Source organism: Ambystoma mexicanum, chromosome 8 (assembly GCF_040938575.1).
Source record: "Ambystoma mexicanum isolate Mex_15411 chromosome 8, UKY_AmexF1_1, whole genome shotgun sequence".
Lineage (NCBI taxonomy): Eukaryota > Metazoa > Chordata > Amphibia > Caudata > Ambystomatidae > Ambystoma > Ambystoma mexicanum.
This window is the reverse complement of record NC_090929.1, coordinates 666155637-666171964: the sequence shown is the minus strand read 5'-3', so window position 1 is coordinate 666171964 and position 16328 is coordinate 666155637. Positions and strand designations below refer to the sequence as shown.

The 16328-nt window shown below is 45.0% G+C and overlaps 1 protein-coding gene across 3 annotated transcripts in view; it reads left to right on the top strand.

Annotated features, from left to right (window-relative positions):
• Window positions 1-16328, top strand: part of CDA (cytidine deaminase) — a 351013-nt gene that overhangs the window by 6670 nt on the left and 328015 nt on the right. The window contains exon 2 of one of the 3 annotated variants that reach the window (XM_069610453.1): window positions 14231-14346. The exons of the other annotated variants lie outside the window; for them this stretch is intronic. The gene's annotated coding sequence lies outside the window, so the exon portion shown is untranslated. The remainder of the gene's footprint in view (window positions 1-14230; window positions 14347-16328) is intronic. 3 annotated transcript variants of the gene reach the window in all.

Sequence of the window (16328 nt, the reverse complement as noted above, 5' to 3'; positions counted from 1 at the left end):
TACAAGAGATCCACAGTCACTATTGCAGAAATGTATTTCAGAGTGAACTAATTTGTTTTTTGTTTAATGGTGTCTCAAGTAAAGAATGCAATTTTACAAAGGGTGAAGGTTGCAAAATATTTCTCTTATTTTGGATTGTACTCCAGATATCAGCCACACTGTAAGAAGTGTGGATATTACAGGCAAAGACATTTCTGTGAAAGAATATTTCATAGGGTATCGCCCCGCAGACGACACATCTGGTGAAGGACTTGCAAACCTTCTGTATTCTGGAATATCGGAATGCGGTCTAGAGATGGACAACTGTCGTGGTCAGGGGTATGATAATGGTGCAAACATGATTGGGGTAAACAAAGGAGCCCAAGCGCAAGTTCTCGAACAATACCCCCATGCCCTTTTTAACCCATGGCTGCCACAGTTTAAATTTGGTGGTTGGCGATGCTTCCAAATCCTCTTTGAGAACTGTTTCTCTTTTTTGGTGTACTTCAGAGACTCTATAATTTGTTTGCAGCTTCAAACAAATGCTGGAGCATTCTCAGTGAGCATGTAAAAAATCTTTCCTTGAAAAAGGTCTGTGAAACATGATGGGAATGTAGAATTGAAAGCTGGAGAGCTGTGCAGTATCAATTTATTGAGATACACACAGCACTCATGAGCATTGAAGGAAAAGTCAATGACCCAAAATTGTCCTCGGAGGCTAAGTCCCTTGCTTTACACTTGGAAGATTTCAGTTTTATTTGTACTTCAGTTGTGTTGTATGACCTTGTATTTCAGGTGAACATTGTAAGCAAATCCATGCAGTCCAAACAAATGGATTTGCCGGCCTGCAATGACCTGCTTAAGAACTGCATTGCCTTTGTCAAAAGTTATAGGAGTGTTGGTTTTGAGTCTGCTGTAACAACAGCAAAAGAGAGAGCCATACCTTTTTAGATGTTGACCCTACTTTTAAGGCTACTAAACGGCATATGAATGTAAAGAAAATGTTTGCGTATGAGACTCAGGACGAGACCCCTAAAAATGAAGAACTTTTTAACGTAACCGTATTTTATACCCTGATTGACGCCATAACTACTTTGCTTGAAAGGCGCTTTTCCCAGTTGTCTGCGCACAATACAAGCTGGGGTTTCATGTACAACATAAAGCTCTTGTTAGGAAAGGAAATATTGATACAACTGTGCAAGTACCTGGGGTAATTGTTTGCAGAGGGTGGTAATAGTGCACCAGAATCTGATATAGATGGTTCCCAGTTGACTGAGGAACTGAGACTTATCCAGCCATCACTTCAGAAGAGCTCTATTATGCCCCTTGGAAGTTTTGCAGCAAATTCATCATACAAAAACGCATTGGTTGTTTCCGAATGTGTGGGTTGCCATGAGGCTCATACTAACAATTCCAATTTCACCACTTGCCAGTGTGAGGAGATTTAGTAAATTGAAACTGATAGGCATACTTGTGCTCCACAATGGCAGAGGAAAGGCCATCAGCCCTAGCAAAGTCAAGGAGAGTGCCCTTAACATAGACAAAAAATTGACAGAAAACATTAAAAGTAGTGTATACCGTTTGTGTCTTGTGCTTCGTCTGAGGAATTACTGCAAATCATGATGTAATAAAACCGATTTCATCTGTTTAGCAGTGATTTATTGACCTTGGGTAGGAGTTACTTAACAGTTTAGTTTGGGAGGGGCGCGTGGGACGGGGGGGGGCATATTCTATCTAGTGTTTCACCCTGGGCACCAAATGGACTAGAAACTGCTCTGACAATAATACCTGCGCAGGCTAATGATTGCAGACGTGTACTGTCTCCAGCTCCTCTAGTTTTGTTATGTCCCCCTTCACCTCTTGCAACGATTAGGACAGTTCCGCTTGCATCATTCTCAATTGCGACTGAATGGTGTCCTCTATTTCAAAAAAGGTAGCAGGCGCTCCTCTCCAGAAAGAACATGGCATGATAACCTGTTCTGAGATGAGAGTTTGCAGCACACGCTTTTTGCTCACTGTACATTTCACAGACGGGAAATATCCATTTTCATATCCGTCTTTGTCCCGCCCACATGGGCAGTCCAGCACCGAAATGCTATGGCAATTCCTCTCTGAACAAGAGTACCAACATCAACCCCATACACGTGTTTCAGCCTTGTTGGGCCTCATCAGTGAGGTGAAGCTGTGCCTCTCTGAGCACAGTGAGTAGGGAGACCATGTCTGATTGCCCCCAGGGCAACTCTCATCTCAGAACAGGTTATCATGCCATGTTCTTTCTGGAGAGGAGCGCCTGCTACCTATTTTGAAATATTTGCAAGGAACTTGGGGTTGGTCACCCTGATCTCCCCAAGCCGGAACCTCGCTGTCTCTGTACCACAATCTTTGCAGATTGCCCTCCCGTGGATTCTTCAGACTTGGGGGCAGCTTGCATGTCCTTCCCCTTGTTTTTGGACATAGTGCGTAGGCAGGTCTGATTGGGGGTGGGAGGTCGCCCTGCCCCCTCCTCTTCTCCCTGATATTGCTTTGCATCCTTTGGACCTCTTCTGGACATTTCCTTTAGAGCGTAGGAACCTCCTCCCTCCGCCGCTTTGTGGGTCTGCCCTTTACTGTGCGGCAGGGGTTTGGGGGGGGTTTGGAACTCCCCTCTAACTGTGCACTGTTTGTCCTCCTCATGTTTCAAATGACCCTCCTCATGGACTTGGTGCCCGGATCACTCTGGCCTCTCCCTTATTCTTCCTTGCCCCGCGCGGATGTAGATGGACTCTTTAGCCCTCTATGTGGCCTCAGGATTGGCCTGGGGAGGCCGGAGCCCCACCAGTCACTGTCTTCTATGCATGGTGGGGCTCTTGCTCCCTTGTCTCCATTGCTGTGCTTCTGGATGGGGGTGCACTGGCAGAGGCACTATATGCAGTTCCAAAATTGACCTCAAATGGGCCTCCAACCCCCCGGCTATAACACCAGAGGGCCTCACCTGGTCTTATCTGCAAAGTGCTGGCTTCAAAGCTTGTGCAGGGGCCCTCCCGCCACGCTCCCCCCCCCCCCCACTCCTCAATGTCGCTCTGCTCAAAGCTGGTGATCACTGCCTGCTGATCACTGGCCAGCCTCTGCCTGCTTGAACCCTTTCATTGGGCAAGGGCACACGCTGACCTGTGATGGTTCTCCCCCAAGGATGGCCAAGGGGGTGTTGAGCCCCTCTGGGTCGCTGCCTTCCTGCCTCTTCACTGTGCTGCCTCTCACGGGCCTCTTGACCGGTCCGGGTGCTCTTCTCCACTGCCCAGCTCTCCGCATTGGTTTATGTGTATGGCCCCTCCGGATCCTCCTGATCTCTGTGATGAGATGCTGCTTTGCCGGCGTTGGGGCAGTTTGGTACCGCCTCGATCTTCCCGCTGGTGCTCGCCAGCAGGGGAGCCCCTGCTCCACGAATCCAGCCCCAGTGGGCCTCCAATATTGCAAGCAGCTCCTTCCTGGCGGGCTCCTCCGCTGTCCGACAGCTGCTGCTTTCCACCACCTCGCCTCGCAGCCACACTGGATCCTCGGCCGCCCTGGGTCTCCCCCGAGTGGTTCTTCTTGCTCGCAGTCTGCGGGCGTGTCTCAGCTTGGCGTGCACTGGTCGCAGGCTCAGTTCCCCTGGACCTCAGACACCGCAGAGACAAAGGCCACACACCCACCTCTTCTGAAGTCCTGCAGCGATCCAGGCTGTTGCACTCCACCACCACAGCATATATTGATACATCTTTGCCTGGGGAAGGCTCTTCTAATCTATCTTTATTGTCTTTGACCCCAGGGGGCGAGAGCTCCACAATCACGCTGCTCTCCCCTTGGTGGCCATCTTAGAATCCCAATCACAATGCACCTTTTAATGGGTATCCATCATAGATGCCAGTACAAAATACTGTTTTAAAAAAATATATATATTTTAGAAAGGATTTGGCTGCACTGGCATTTTGGGGCACCTAGTCTAGCCATTCTTTGCTGTGGCATGACATTTTTTTTACTGGGATTCTATGACAAAGCAGGTATGATAAGTGTTATTGTGTCTAGACTGGCATTTAGGGCAGCCAGTCAAGCCATTTCTTACTGTGGCGTGGCTTTTATCACTGGGTATCAAGGTTAAAGCAAACATGATAAACATTATCATGCATCTAGGCTTGCCTGCATTGTGCAGCCAGTTTGGACATTCTTGTTTCGCCAAGACATTTTCAAAGGCAAAGCCAACAGGATTCTGAGGCAGAGCCATGATGGGCATGTTTTCTTATAGTATCGTTACTGGCATTATGTTATGTTCAGTTGATTTGTACCGCACTGCTACCACCCAGGGGCATTCTCCAGGCGCTCGCATGGATCTGCAAAAAAGTGGGATGGGGTTAGTGGGGAAAAGGGTGACAGGATATGTTCAAAGCCAGGAGGATCTGAGTGTTTTGCATGTGGTCACTTGTGAGTGGCCTCTGGCATTGTAACCGTATGGGTAAGATTCCATGCCTCGGATGTGTGGCAGTGTTTTGTGTTTGTGTTAGTGTTGTGTGGTTATAATGCGTTGGTCGTGTGCACTGGTTAAATAGTGTCCATAAGGGATTCAGAGTCACAGGTGGTCGTAGCTGTAAGGTAGTCCGGCATCTTTTGTGTTGTTGCATTTTAGATGGTATTGGGTTATGTAGGTGGCTCGCTCTGGATGTCGGAATAGTAATGGCTCTCTGTATGTTTGAGTGTGGCTAGTGCAAGATCTGGTGTAGAGGTGTCCGTTATGTAGGAGGAGCAGGAAGGGAAGAGGGTTAGTAAAGTCAATCAGTTCATTGCGGTCTCTTTGGGGTGGCCCTTTGGATGCCGCTATCTAAACAGGTTCTTGTTTGCGGTTCTTTGGTCCCGCTCGTCTCCTCTCTAGTTGTTTGTCTGCGGTGTTGTTGTTGCTGATGTCCTTTCTAGGTTTTCATTGTCTGCTGAATAGCCAGGTTTTGAGCAGTTTCCTGAAGGTGATGTGGTCTTCTGTGGTTCTAATTACTTTGGGCATGTTGTTCCAGGTGTTAGCAATTAGACGTGATAACGTTGTTACGACAAATTTCCTTTTTTTGTAGTGTTTTGCCTCTATTTATAGGTTGTTGCTGGATCTTAGTTCCCTTCCTGTGCGATACCGGCTAATCTTGTCTTGGACGAATTCCGCTCTTTGTCTGTGGAATGCTTTGCGAGTGCTTTGAATTTGATGCACTTTTTTTACTGGTAACCAGTGTAGGGTTTTCATTGTTTAGTCTTAGTAGGATCCTGGCTGCTGTAGTTTACACCCTTTGGGGTTTCTGGCTGAGTCTTTCTGGCATTGCTAGGTAGAGGCTGTTTGCGTAGGTAATTCTTGTGAGCATCAGGGATCTGATTAGTAGGAGAAAGGAGCATATTTTGTTGATTGCTTTGACTTGCAGTTTCCTGTGATAGTCCATTGTCCATAAGTATTCCCAGGTTGGTTAAGACATTGGTAGTCTCTGGTTGCTTTTCCATGCCAATTGTGGGTTCTCTCCGTCGAACCCTGTGGGTGAGAGCATTATTTCCGTTTTTGCCGGGTTCAGTTTGAGGTTGTTTGTTGTCATCCAGTTGTATACGTCTCTGAGGCAGTTGAGGGTTGTTATTTTGTTCCTGTGTTCTGATTCAGTTGTCGTCTGCGTAGTTGCAGGCGGTAAGTCCGTAGGATCGAATTATTTTCATCAGTGGGCACTTGTAGATGTTGAAAAGTAGAGGGGGGAGGCTGGAACCCTGTGGGACTCTGCAGGATATATTTTTGGTGTTTGATATGAACGGTGGTAGGTAGGTTCTTTTCGGTTCGGTTTGTTAGGAATAAGGTAATCCACTTCAAGGCGGATTCCTGCATGCCACATTCCATTAATCTTTTTGTTAGTGTTGCGTGGCTGATTGTGTCAAAAGCCGCTGAAATGTCCAATAGAAGGAGGGCTGATTCTGTTCCTCTCATCGGTCTGAAGCCAACTTGTGATTGGTCAAGTATTCTGTTTGTTTCGACGTGTTTAAGATGGATTTTGTAGACGTGGTTCTCCAGGATCTTGCTGGGCAGGGCAGATGGCTATCAGTGTGTAGTTGCTTGGGTCTTCTGCACTTTCTGACCTTTTTTCTTATCAGTGTTTGGATGTATGCTGATTTGAAGGAGGACGGTTCTATTCATCTTTTGAGTGATAGATTCCTTAGGTTCCAGAAGCGTGTCGCTGAGGTTCTGTGGTTGAGGATTCCTTTGAAGACGTCCGGGTGCCAAGGTCCATTGGAGATTCTGCAAGGTTGGTGTCCTTGATCAGTGTGGCAAAAGTTTCCTCTGTGATTGGTTCTAGGCAGCTGAGTTTTGTTTTAATCTGTGTTTCGTCTGGTGTCTGTGGTCCAGTGGTTGTATTTGCCCGGCTAGGTTGACGGTCTCCTGTATTGTGTTTTATTTTTTCTGTAAGGTGGTTGGTGATTTTGTCACAAAGTGTTTGTGTAGGGGTGATTGGAATTTTCAAAGAAAGAGGTTTTTTTAATCACTGATGATTTTGAAGAATTATTTCTGTGAATTGTTTGCTGATTCTATTCTTGTGGCGTAGTAGAGTTTTTTTTTTTTTTTTTTTGTGATTATTTTTGTTGCTTTGAGGCTGTTGCTTTGTACAGTTTGAGTTGTCTTTGGTATTTTATTTTGTATTGTTCTCTCCATTTTGTTTCCATTTTGCAGTTGTTTTTTTGGAGTTTTTTCAGTTCTTCTGTGAACCATTTTGCTGCCAATTTTTTTTGGTGTTGCTTTGAATGTTTTAGCTGGTGCTAATTGGTCAACGGCCTTGGTGATCCAATTGTGTGTCTTCTATTGTATCTATGTTTGTATCAGTGGGATCTCTTTTGTCCAGGTTGTCTTGGTGGGTTGATAGCATGGTGCCCTCGTCCGCTAGTTTTGTTGCAAAGTTGGGGTTGTAAGAAGATGGTCTGTAGATCAGGAGGAATACTATGTTGGATTGGTCGAGTTCTATCTTGATTAGGAGGGATTCATAGTCTTCTGCGTTGGTTGTGATGATTCGAGATGCTCAGGCATGTTTTTTGTGTATAATTGCGATTCCGCCTCCTTTTTGGTTTTTTCTGTTGGCGTGCATTAATTTATAATTGTCGGGTATTGCTTCGTTCGCAATGGCTTTATAGTTGTCTAATAGCCAGGCTTCTGGATGGAAGAGCACGTCTGTGCCTCCTTCGCTTAGGAGGTCACTGATTTCTGTTGAGTGTTTTGCCATGGATCTAACGTCGAGGACGCTGCAGTGTAGTTTGCTTGATTTCCCTTTTGTGTTTTTATTAGTATTGTTTGTTCTGACCGGTGTGTTGTTGGTTGGGTTTCCGTTCCAGGTGGGTTTTTCCCGGTTGAGTGTTTTGGGTGGGGTGGTTCTTCGTTGGTCAGTCTTTGTCGAGTAGACCGATGAGGTTTATGGCGGGGTTGGTTCATTTGCGGTGAGTAGCTACTCCATCGTTGTTCCAGTCCTGGTGATATAGGGGGTGTAGAGTGTGATGGATTCAAATTTGTTCCTTGTTATGGTTGGCGTATTGTCCCTGGTGGAGACCGGGTTGGGATGTTTTATTAGTTGTCGTGTTGCGTTTGGTGTCCTGGTTGGGTCTGTATTCGTGATGCTTGTTGGCTGTCGTTCGTTGTTGCTGTGCTGTTTTTGTTTACCACGTTGTCGTATGTGGCCATGTTGCGAGCATTGTAGTCTTTCTTTGCTCTGTTATTTGTATGTCTCCTGGGGCCATCTCAGAAGTTTGTCGAGTTTTCTGGGGTTGTGGGATCATGCTGGTTGGTGCCTTCCCGAGTGGTTTAGGATTTCTTATGATTTCTGTTGTCTTTTATGGCTTCTCTGTCTTTCTTGTGGCGAGGCATGATGTGTCGGTTGTGTTCCTATTGGGCGTCCTCCTTTTCATTGGTGTTTTTCCTGGTCTTTTGGGTTTAGTCTTTGCTGTTTGTGGTTTGTTGTTACTTGTAATTGGTACGTTGTGGGTAGTTGAGACCTCGGTTGATGGGACTTTGTGGTTCAGTTTGTTTATTGCTTCTTTCTTTTTTTGATCCTATGTGTTTTTCTTTAGTTTTTTTTTTAATCCTGGAGGTACTTTTGGTTATGGTTGTTGATTATTGGATTTTGCGCAAATGAATGAAGGAGTACATGTGAATACTGGCATATATTGGTGCAGTCATGATAGGGAGAATTCTCATTTCCTTTAACCTTGGAGACCCCAAGCTCTTTTGCTGGACTGTAGGACTTTGGATAAGGGGCTACTTTTAATTTTTAATTTTAACCCTGGAGTGAGCAAGACATTTTTCCCACTCCCTCATGTTGACCTGAATTTGATTGTGTTTTCACTGTTTTGGGAGTCTGACAAACTCCATCGGCATCTACTTTTTGTATGGTGACACACAGCCACTTCAGTGCAGTGTCACTGAGAAATCCTTTAGATTTCTCTTAAGGTTTAAAATACCTTTTCTTGTGTGAACTACTGTTCCCAAGAATAGTAAAGTGAAATTGACTTTACTTACCTTTTCTCTTTGTGTGTCCAGCACACACCATCTTATGTGGAGTGGTGGGGGGGTTACCTAGTAGCCCCTTATCCTACGTTATCATGTAAAATTTGTATGTTACCCTCCCTACTTTAAATGGCAGGTGGCAGTGGTTTAATTTGTCCTACTATTGTGCTTTTCTACCGCAGGCTGAACCCTCAGCTGCAGTATAGCACCCATGGGTGACCATTTTATCAAAATGGCTGCTGTCTTCTTTTTACCCTATTTTTTGTTTGTGAGGTCTTTCTTGGGTTTTACTCGGTGCGTCGAACCAGATTGGAGCCCTTTGTTTGTCTTGCCTTTGGTGGGCTTCAGCCCTGAAGCTCGCCTCTGGCTCCAGTGTGTCTGGAAGGACAGGATGTGAGGGAGGGTCCCAAAACCCCCATGTCCTTTGTCTCTAGGAATGCCTGAAAGCAACATGTCCTGATTGGCTGGATGGCTGTCCTAAAAGGACAGCCACCGTGCCGTGTGATTGACAGCCTAGGCTGTGCATGAATGGGAGAAACCTGCTTAAAAGGCAAGGTTTTTTGGATTCTAGGCAGAGTCGATCACTGGGAGAAACGCCCATTGAAGAAACCATGAACGAAGCTTGCTGCATCCTCCTGCACCTTTTGAATTGCCCAGTGAAGCCCTGCTGCTGTTCTGAAACTCCTTTTTTCAATTCAACAGTGAAGCTCCGGAATGGAGGACTTCTCCTCTTGGGTTAGTGGGACCAACTAACACAGAGACTAACTCCACTAGACCATCTTCCCTGTCTGGCTGTACTTCTTCATTGCTGCAAGAACTGAGTGCCAGGGGTCGAGTAATCCGTAGTCTAGTGAAACGTCTGAAATCCGGCTAGAAGCTCCAGGAGTCACCTAAGGACCCTCCAGAAGCAGGACGACCAGAGCTTGAGTGCAGGACCCAAGGAGTGAAGAAAGCCCAACCGGTATCCAAGATCCACGATGGTGCTGTTTACTAAGCGCCAAAGTGCTGCTTGTTAGGTAAGATTTCCACAGGGCTGGTAAATCTTCCTTGCCTGGTTCAACTCCAGAACATTTTGCTTTTCTAGTGAGATATTTTCCATTAATACCTCAGTGAGTGGGCACCTTTTTCCACACTCACCTGTCTTTAACTCTTTTTATGGGTGTCATTTTTAAGACTCTCCATAGTGTCTTTTTAAAGTTATCATGTCTAACAACTTATTGGCAATAAGTGCCTGTTGTTGCTGGGTTGCCCTAGGGGCTCCCCATTTAACTTTCTTGTGCTAACCTTGAGTGGACTACAGTTCCCAAGGGTAGAAAGGATCTTTGGATCCCTTTTACATCTTATTCTGTGAAACCAGCACACCCCACCTTATGTGGAGTGCTGGGGAGATACAATGTATCCCCTTTCACATTTAAACTGTAACAATTCTGTTACAGTGACAAGCTTACCTTTAATGGCTGGTGGCACTGATACCTTTTACTAATTTGGTGCACCTTTACCGCGTGCTGTAATCACAGCTGCAGTAAAGGCACCTAAGGGTGCTCATTTTTACCAAAATGGCCCCTGTCTTCTTTTTCTGCCATTTTAGTGTTTCTTGTCGTTTCTTGTTCCTTCCCCTGACATCCAGGGCAGGAAAATCCTTTGTTTGAGTTTTGTCTTCGGCGGGAGTCCCCTGGACACCCCGCCCAGGCTCCAGTCAGTCTGTAAGCACAGGAAGTGGGGGAGGGGTCCCAAACTTCCCCCTCCTTTGTCTTAGGTCTTCCTTCAACTGGGCCAAATCCCAGTGGGGGGTTGGCTGTCCTGATTGGACAGCCAAACGCCCCTTTCTTGTAAAATGCGGGGAGAGAATGCAGAGGTTGTGTTGCAGTTCCTGATAAATACTGGAAACCTGGAAGCTGAAGTCATGTCGACCACGAACTGAAAACCGAAGAGGATGACGAAGGAAAAGCGGCGGGAATGATTTCCAGCGGCCGGAGAGCCTGCTTTGTAACCGGAGCCTGCTGCAGCCCTTCCTTCCGATCGACCTGGGGTCTCCGAAAACGACGACCCGAACCCAGAGCCTGGTGAGACCCACTAGACTCAAGACGACCTGCATTTTGAGCCATCCCACGGGTTCCTGCGACCTTGCGTTCTTGCAATACCCCAATACCCTGGGACCTCCTGCCACTGTGCGGTGCATGGTCTTCCGAATTCCGAATCTCGCTGAAACTTCGTGGGCATCTTGGTATATCTCCAGAGACACGAATCGAGTCCAAAAAGTCCCCTCACAAGAGTGCTGGACCTTTTAAACGACGAGAATTCAACCGCGATTTTCTGTCTTCATCTGTGCTCCTTGAAAAGGCGCCAAACCCGCAGAACCGCATTCAGCCGCGAGAGAAATCTTGCCTAGAGCCTTCTTCATCGATCCCTGCTGCAAAGTCCCTTCTGAGGTCTTGTGTTCAGTCTCCAGGACAAGGAATCCAGTGACCGGGTATTTGGCTGCAGTCCCTGAAGTTCTCCTGCTGCAATCTCTTCTTCATTGCTGAGGTACTGTGTTGGCTTGGGTATATACTTACCTTAAGCCTGTTGGGATTTCTGTGTAGTCCTGGGGTGTTTACTGTGATTGGGAGGTCCCTCGTCCAGTACACCCAGTCCCACTGCTAGAATCCTGCTGGGGTGTTTTCTGTGAAGCCCCTGGACCCTCTTCTAACCCTAGAAGTAAAGTCCTCACTTGGTTGCCAGTTTTCCTAAGGAAACCCTGACTTTTGCTACTAAAGAACTTATTCTAACACTGCCTGTTGGTCACTAGTCCTAGTGACCCCCCTTCTGCCACTGAGAACACTCATGCTCAAAGGGAAAGACTTTGAAGGGATTGGGACTTCTGCCTAGCAAAGAAATCAAGTGTTTTACTTACTTGTAAAGAGTTGGTTGGTTGGTAACTGTAATTCTAAGAGTGAACAGTTACAAAAGTTCTTACTGATCTTGAATGTGTGATGCACTGTTCTTAAAAGTATGGTTAACATCTTTTCTTCCTTAGCCACTGTTTTGCCAGTCTAAAAGAAAATAGATGTAAAGGTATTTTACTACCCTGTGAATAGGTTGTGCCTCTTTACAAAAGTAATGTGTTGGTATCACCAGGTTAGTCCTGCTAGGATAACTGTATGAGTGTCCCCCAACTGGGTCTTGCTTCCCCTGACTTGCTGCTAGCCTGTCTTTAATAAGTCTACAATAGCTTGTTGCCTACCTAGAATATCTATTCTGTAAAGTGTGTCATTGGGTTTTACTTTCCCCTTCATTGTGAAGTTAAAGTAAGTGGGTTCTACTTACCTTGTGTTAGCTGTGTGCCATCCAAAACAAGTTACAAGAGTTATTGCTTATCTCAATCTGGGGTTCCCTGATTTCCAAAGCATCTGTAATTGTATATTACATCCATTAGGTTTTGCTCACCTGGTATAACTGTGTGTTATGACAAAAGTAGTGATAGGTTTTTACTGCACCTAGAAGAAGTGTTTCACTATTCACCAAAAGTATATTGTCCAGTTGACTGTTTATGTGATTTGTTCCAAGAGTCACTGTACAACTGGAAGGGCCTACTGTCCTTGTATTACCAAAAGTAATCTAAAAGTAACCATTGGTCTTTTACTCCCAAGGAATAGGCTTGGCCTATACTAAATGTGTATAACAAGGTTTTGACTTCCCTAGAACTACTGTTAGGTGTTCCAAATAAGGTCTATACTTGGGTCTGTGTACTTTCAAGTATAGTGTTGTGTTTTATATTGTGATTTCATATAATGTTTCAGTATTTACTTAACCCCTAGATTTATCTGGGCCTACTTGTATTTAAATAAATCCTTTATTTTTATAATACATAGTGTTTCAGTGTTTCTTTGGATCATTTGTATTACAATTTTCACTTGTACTGTATCTACTGCCCTCTCTCCCTCCTAAGATAAGCCTGGCTGCTCTGCCTACGCTACCATGTACTCAGGTGGTACAGTCTTATACTAAGAGTGGAGTCTTGTACTGCCTCAGTTGAATGGTTTTACTAGGCCCTTAACTGGACTTCAGAAAAACTGTCCTAACACCGCTGAACTGAAAAGAGCCCGTAGCTGCCTACGACCTCCCAAGTACCGCCGCTGGAGCCCCACAGATGTCCTCCCTCTTGTCCCCACGACTGAGGCTCAGTAACATAGGGTCTGCATCGCTGTAGCAGGACAGAAGCCAGCTGGACCACTCTTCTTCAAACCAGAGGTACTGTTTAGACTTGGGGTACTTACCTCACTGTCTTGTAGCTGTGCTTTTCTCAGTTGGAAATTGCAGTGGCTTACTTTTAGAGTTGATTCCAATTCTGTTTTCACAGGCTTAACAGCTTGTGACCCTACAAGTGATTTTCTAACAAACTCTCTAACATTGTGCTAGACTTTTGATTCTAAGAAGTGCCTCAGCTCCATAGACAGTTTCAAATTGACTTTGGCTGTCCTGGCCCCCTGCAGACTCTTCTAGCAGATTGACTTTGATATTGTTTGTCCTTCATCAGTGGTAACTTGTTGTAGACTGTTACTGCTGGGAAAGGCTTGTCTAGATTTCATTGGAACATTTTGTTGTCCTCACATATACTGAGAACCTGTTTAACCTTTTTCCTTCCTTAAACCTTTCCTTTCTGCAACCTCAGACTCTGCAAAGTATAACTAGTGTGATATATAAATGCCATTACTGTCCTTGTGATTGAAGTCACCCCAGGGTGTAGGAATTGTGTAAGAAGCATATCCAAAGATTATCCACTAACTTGCTGATTCTGAAAAGTAATTTTAAAGTATATTTACAGTGTTACATGAATTGCCTTTTTAAAGAACGCTTATTTAAAAATTGATGTTAATTCAATAAATTACTATTTATAACTGAAACCTTGAGTGTAAGTGTTACTTGGCTTCTTGTATTTACAGATTTCATTTGTACAGCTCTACAGCTCACATTTATCCCTCTTGACATAGGCCTGGCTGCTCAGTCAGACTACCAACCTGTGTACTACAGACCTATACCAAAAGGTGGATTACCTAATACCAAGCAGATAAGTGTTGTGTAGTCTCACCCAGTGGCACTACACCAATTCATACCTAACAAGTCAGCATGAAAATGTATTGATTGTGAGGGTGCTGGGTTCCTGCTTTTGACCGGGATGGCAAAGGATTCTCACCCAGGGAGTGCATGCTATGTTTAGGCTTCTGGCTTCTACCTTGGCCCAACATAGTCTCAAGTTTCACCCTTGCCACAGTGGGGAGGCATTCAGCATAAGTGCAACTAAGCAAAAGCGAAATTACAATCTGTATTGGTCCATGTATCATCCTACAACCTCTGATGTTCTGAAGTAATCAGTAAGGCATCCCCAAATCATCAAGAACAAACATGTTTCATGGCAATGCTCTTGAAGTAATCAGCAGGTCATCTGTGAATCATCCCCAAATCACCAGGGACAAACGTGCAGTGATCAGCAAGTCATCCTAAAAGCATCAAGAACAAAGAGTTTTCTAAAATAGTGATGATGTTAGAATATTCATTGTCATCCTAAATTCATCCCCAAATAATCTCCCACCATTCTGAGATATTTGCTGCTGACTTTAACCGCATGATGACGTCTGATGATGTGGGAATGACTTCTAGTGTAGTTCAATGATCATCTGATGACCCCAGAATGATCTCTAAAGTCATCCTTTAAGACCAGGCTATGTGTTCATCTGCACTCTGGTAACCATGGTTTTGCTTTCCCCTTAGCCTGGAGCTGCAACTGTTGGAATGCAAGGAAAAGATGCAGTATCGCATGTCCTATTCGCATGACACTAGACCAACGTGGGGCGACTGTATGCTGAGCTGTGGGCTGATTGATTCAGGTTGCTTGTGTTTGCCATTATTTGAAACAGGCAGACTTACTTTTTTTGCATTAAGTGAATTAATCTCAGTTTTGCAGCTTTTTACATTTTAATAATGTATTTAGTTGACATTTTCTTTCACAAATTAACTTATTAGCTGGTTCTGAGCTGCGATCAAGACTTGTCTTTAAAATACAAGTGGCCCATCCCTATGAGCAACACAACAGTAGAACGTTTCATTAAGATTTCAAATTTTGGTAAATGAAAGCGTCACCAAAAGGTGCATTTGCCCAGCGACTCTTGTAGCATTAGTAACTGCCTGCTGGACAGTTTTCGACTGACAGTAGCGCTGTATTTAAGGGCTCCTAGAAAAACCACAGAATGAAACTAATTGAGAGCAAGGCAGGAAATCCTGTCGTGACAGCTCTGGTCCCAACTCAGACTTTCAGGACTGACGGGTCTCTCCTAATCCGACAAATGGTAGACATGGGAGGGCTAGTTCATACACCCCATCTGAAGCTACACCCCTCTATTAGGTGGACAGGTATGTAGAATGCAGAGACACAGAAGATAGGCTTCTGAGATGGAAAGATGGACACATACAAGGGATGCAGAGAGTGAGAAGGTCTGAAAGACAGAATGTGATAGAAAGTCATTAACAGAGGGAGTTCTACAAGACCGGTGAGTGTAGAGCAAAAGAGCAGGCGATATGCACTGTAGCTCAAATATTTTACAACATGTAATAAGCGCTTACGAGCATGAACATTCTCACCCCAACTTCCACTTTCCTTTAAAATGCATTGGGTGGAATGTTGAAACCAATCGCAGACACTTGTTTGTTCTGCAGCAACACCGGAATACTATGCCGCACCATCAAACATGCATTGTACAGTCTTTACCATTTGTGTATAGGCACGTTATAAATGTCATATCATTTGTATCCTTGAACTACAGGCACACCGGGCTCCCCTCTAGACACGGGTACGTCAAGCGCTCATACTATGTTAATACCTTTTATAAAGTGCAACCATCACCAATTAATGCATCATGGCGCTGTGAAGAACTGAGGAAGGCAGCAGCTGAAAGCAGGAAAGAAAAAAACTAAACCAGGAAGTATTAGTGGCAAATATAGCTGCATAGTTCTCCAAGACCTGCAGATGGTACAACAAATAGAGGGGCTGAGCCAAGGAAAGGGAAATGAATTAGTCAGTTTTGTCTGCATGCTGCTTCGGCCAATTTTGATTCTATTCAGGCAGCGTTGCAGACGAATTACTGCATCAGCTGCTGCCAGATAGTGTCGTACAACAATTTGGGTGTCGTCGGCATAAGAATTGCAGCAGAACCCATGGGACTGGATGAGCTTGGCCAAAGGCTAAATGTAGTCATTTAAACAGGATAGGTGAGAGAGCAGTACCTTGGGGAACTCCACAAGGAACAGAAACGGGATCGATTGAATCAGGCATAGGGAGAGTGATTGAAAACGATCAGATAGGAAAGCACCAAACCAAGCAAGGACTGAGCTGGATGGAGATCCTGCATTAGACTGTTGGAATGAATCACCTAGCAACAGAGCCCAGGATCTTTTGAGCTACACATATCCACACATCAGCAAAGCTATCTTGCATTTTCCTTCTTTCCCTACAATCCTAAACCAGCCCCATCTCTTTCAGATCTCCCAGAGCATGTGGAGACCATGCAAATACCTGAGCACAGTGTGAAGCCCATAACATTAATGAGTCAAGTCTAAGCTTATATTGAAATCTAACATGGCTCCCCACCTTACAAACCAAACCTAACTGATACATGAATGTTTGACCCAATAGACACCCCCAAGATCTGTCCATTAGTATCCTCACTGCCACCACCTTACAATTGGACATTGTCAGTCTCTCTGAATCCAAGCATCATCACATGAGTAACAAGCACTCCATATCCTCTGTGAATGTTGTGGGAATGATGATGCACACCCCCCCCCCCGCCCTCAACTCCCCAAAAAACTGTTT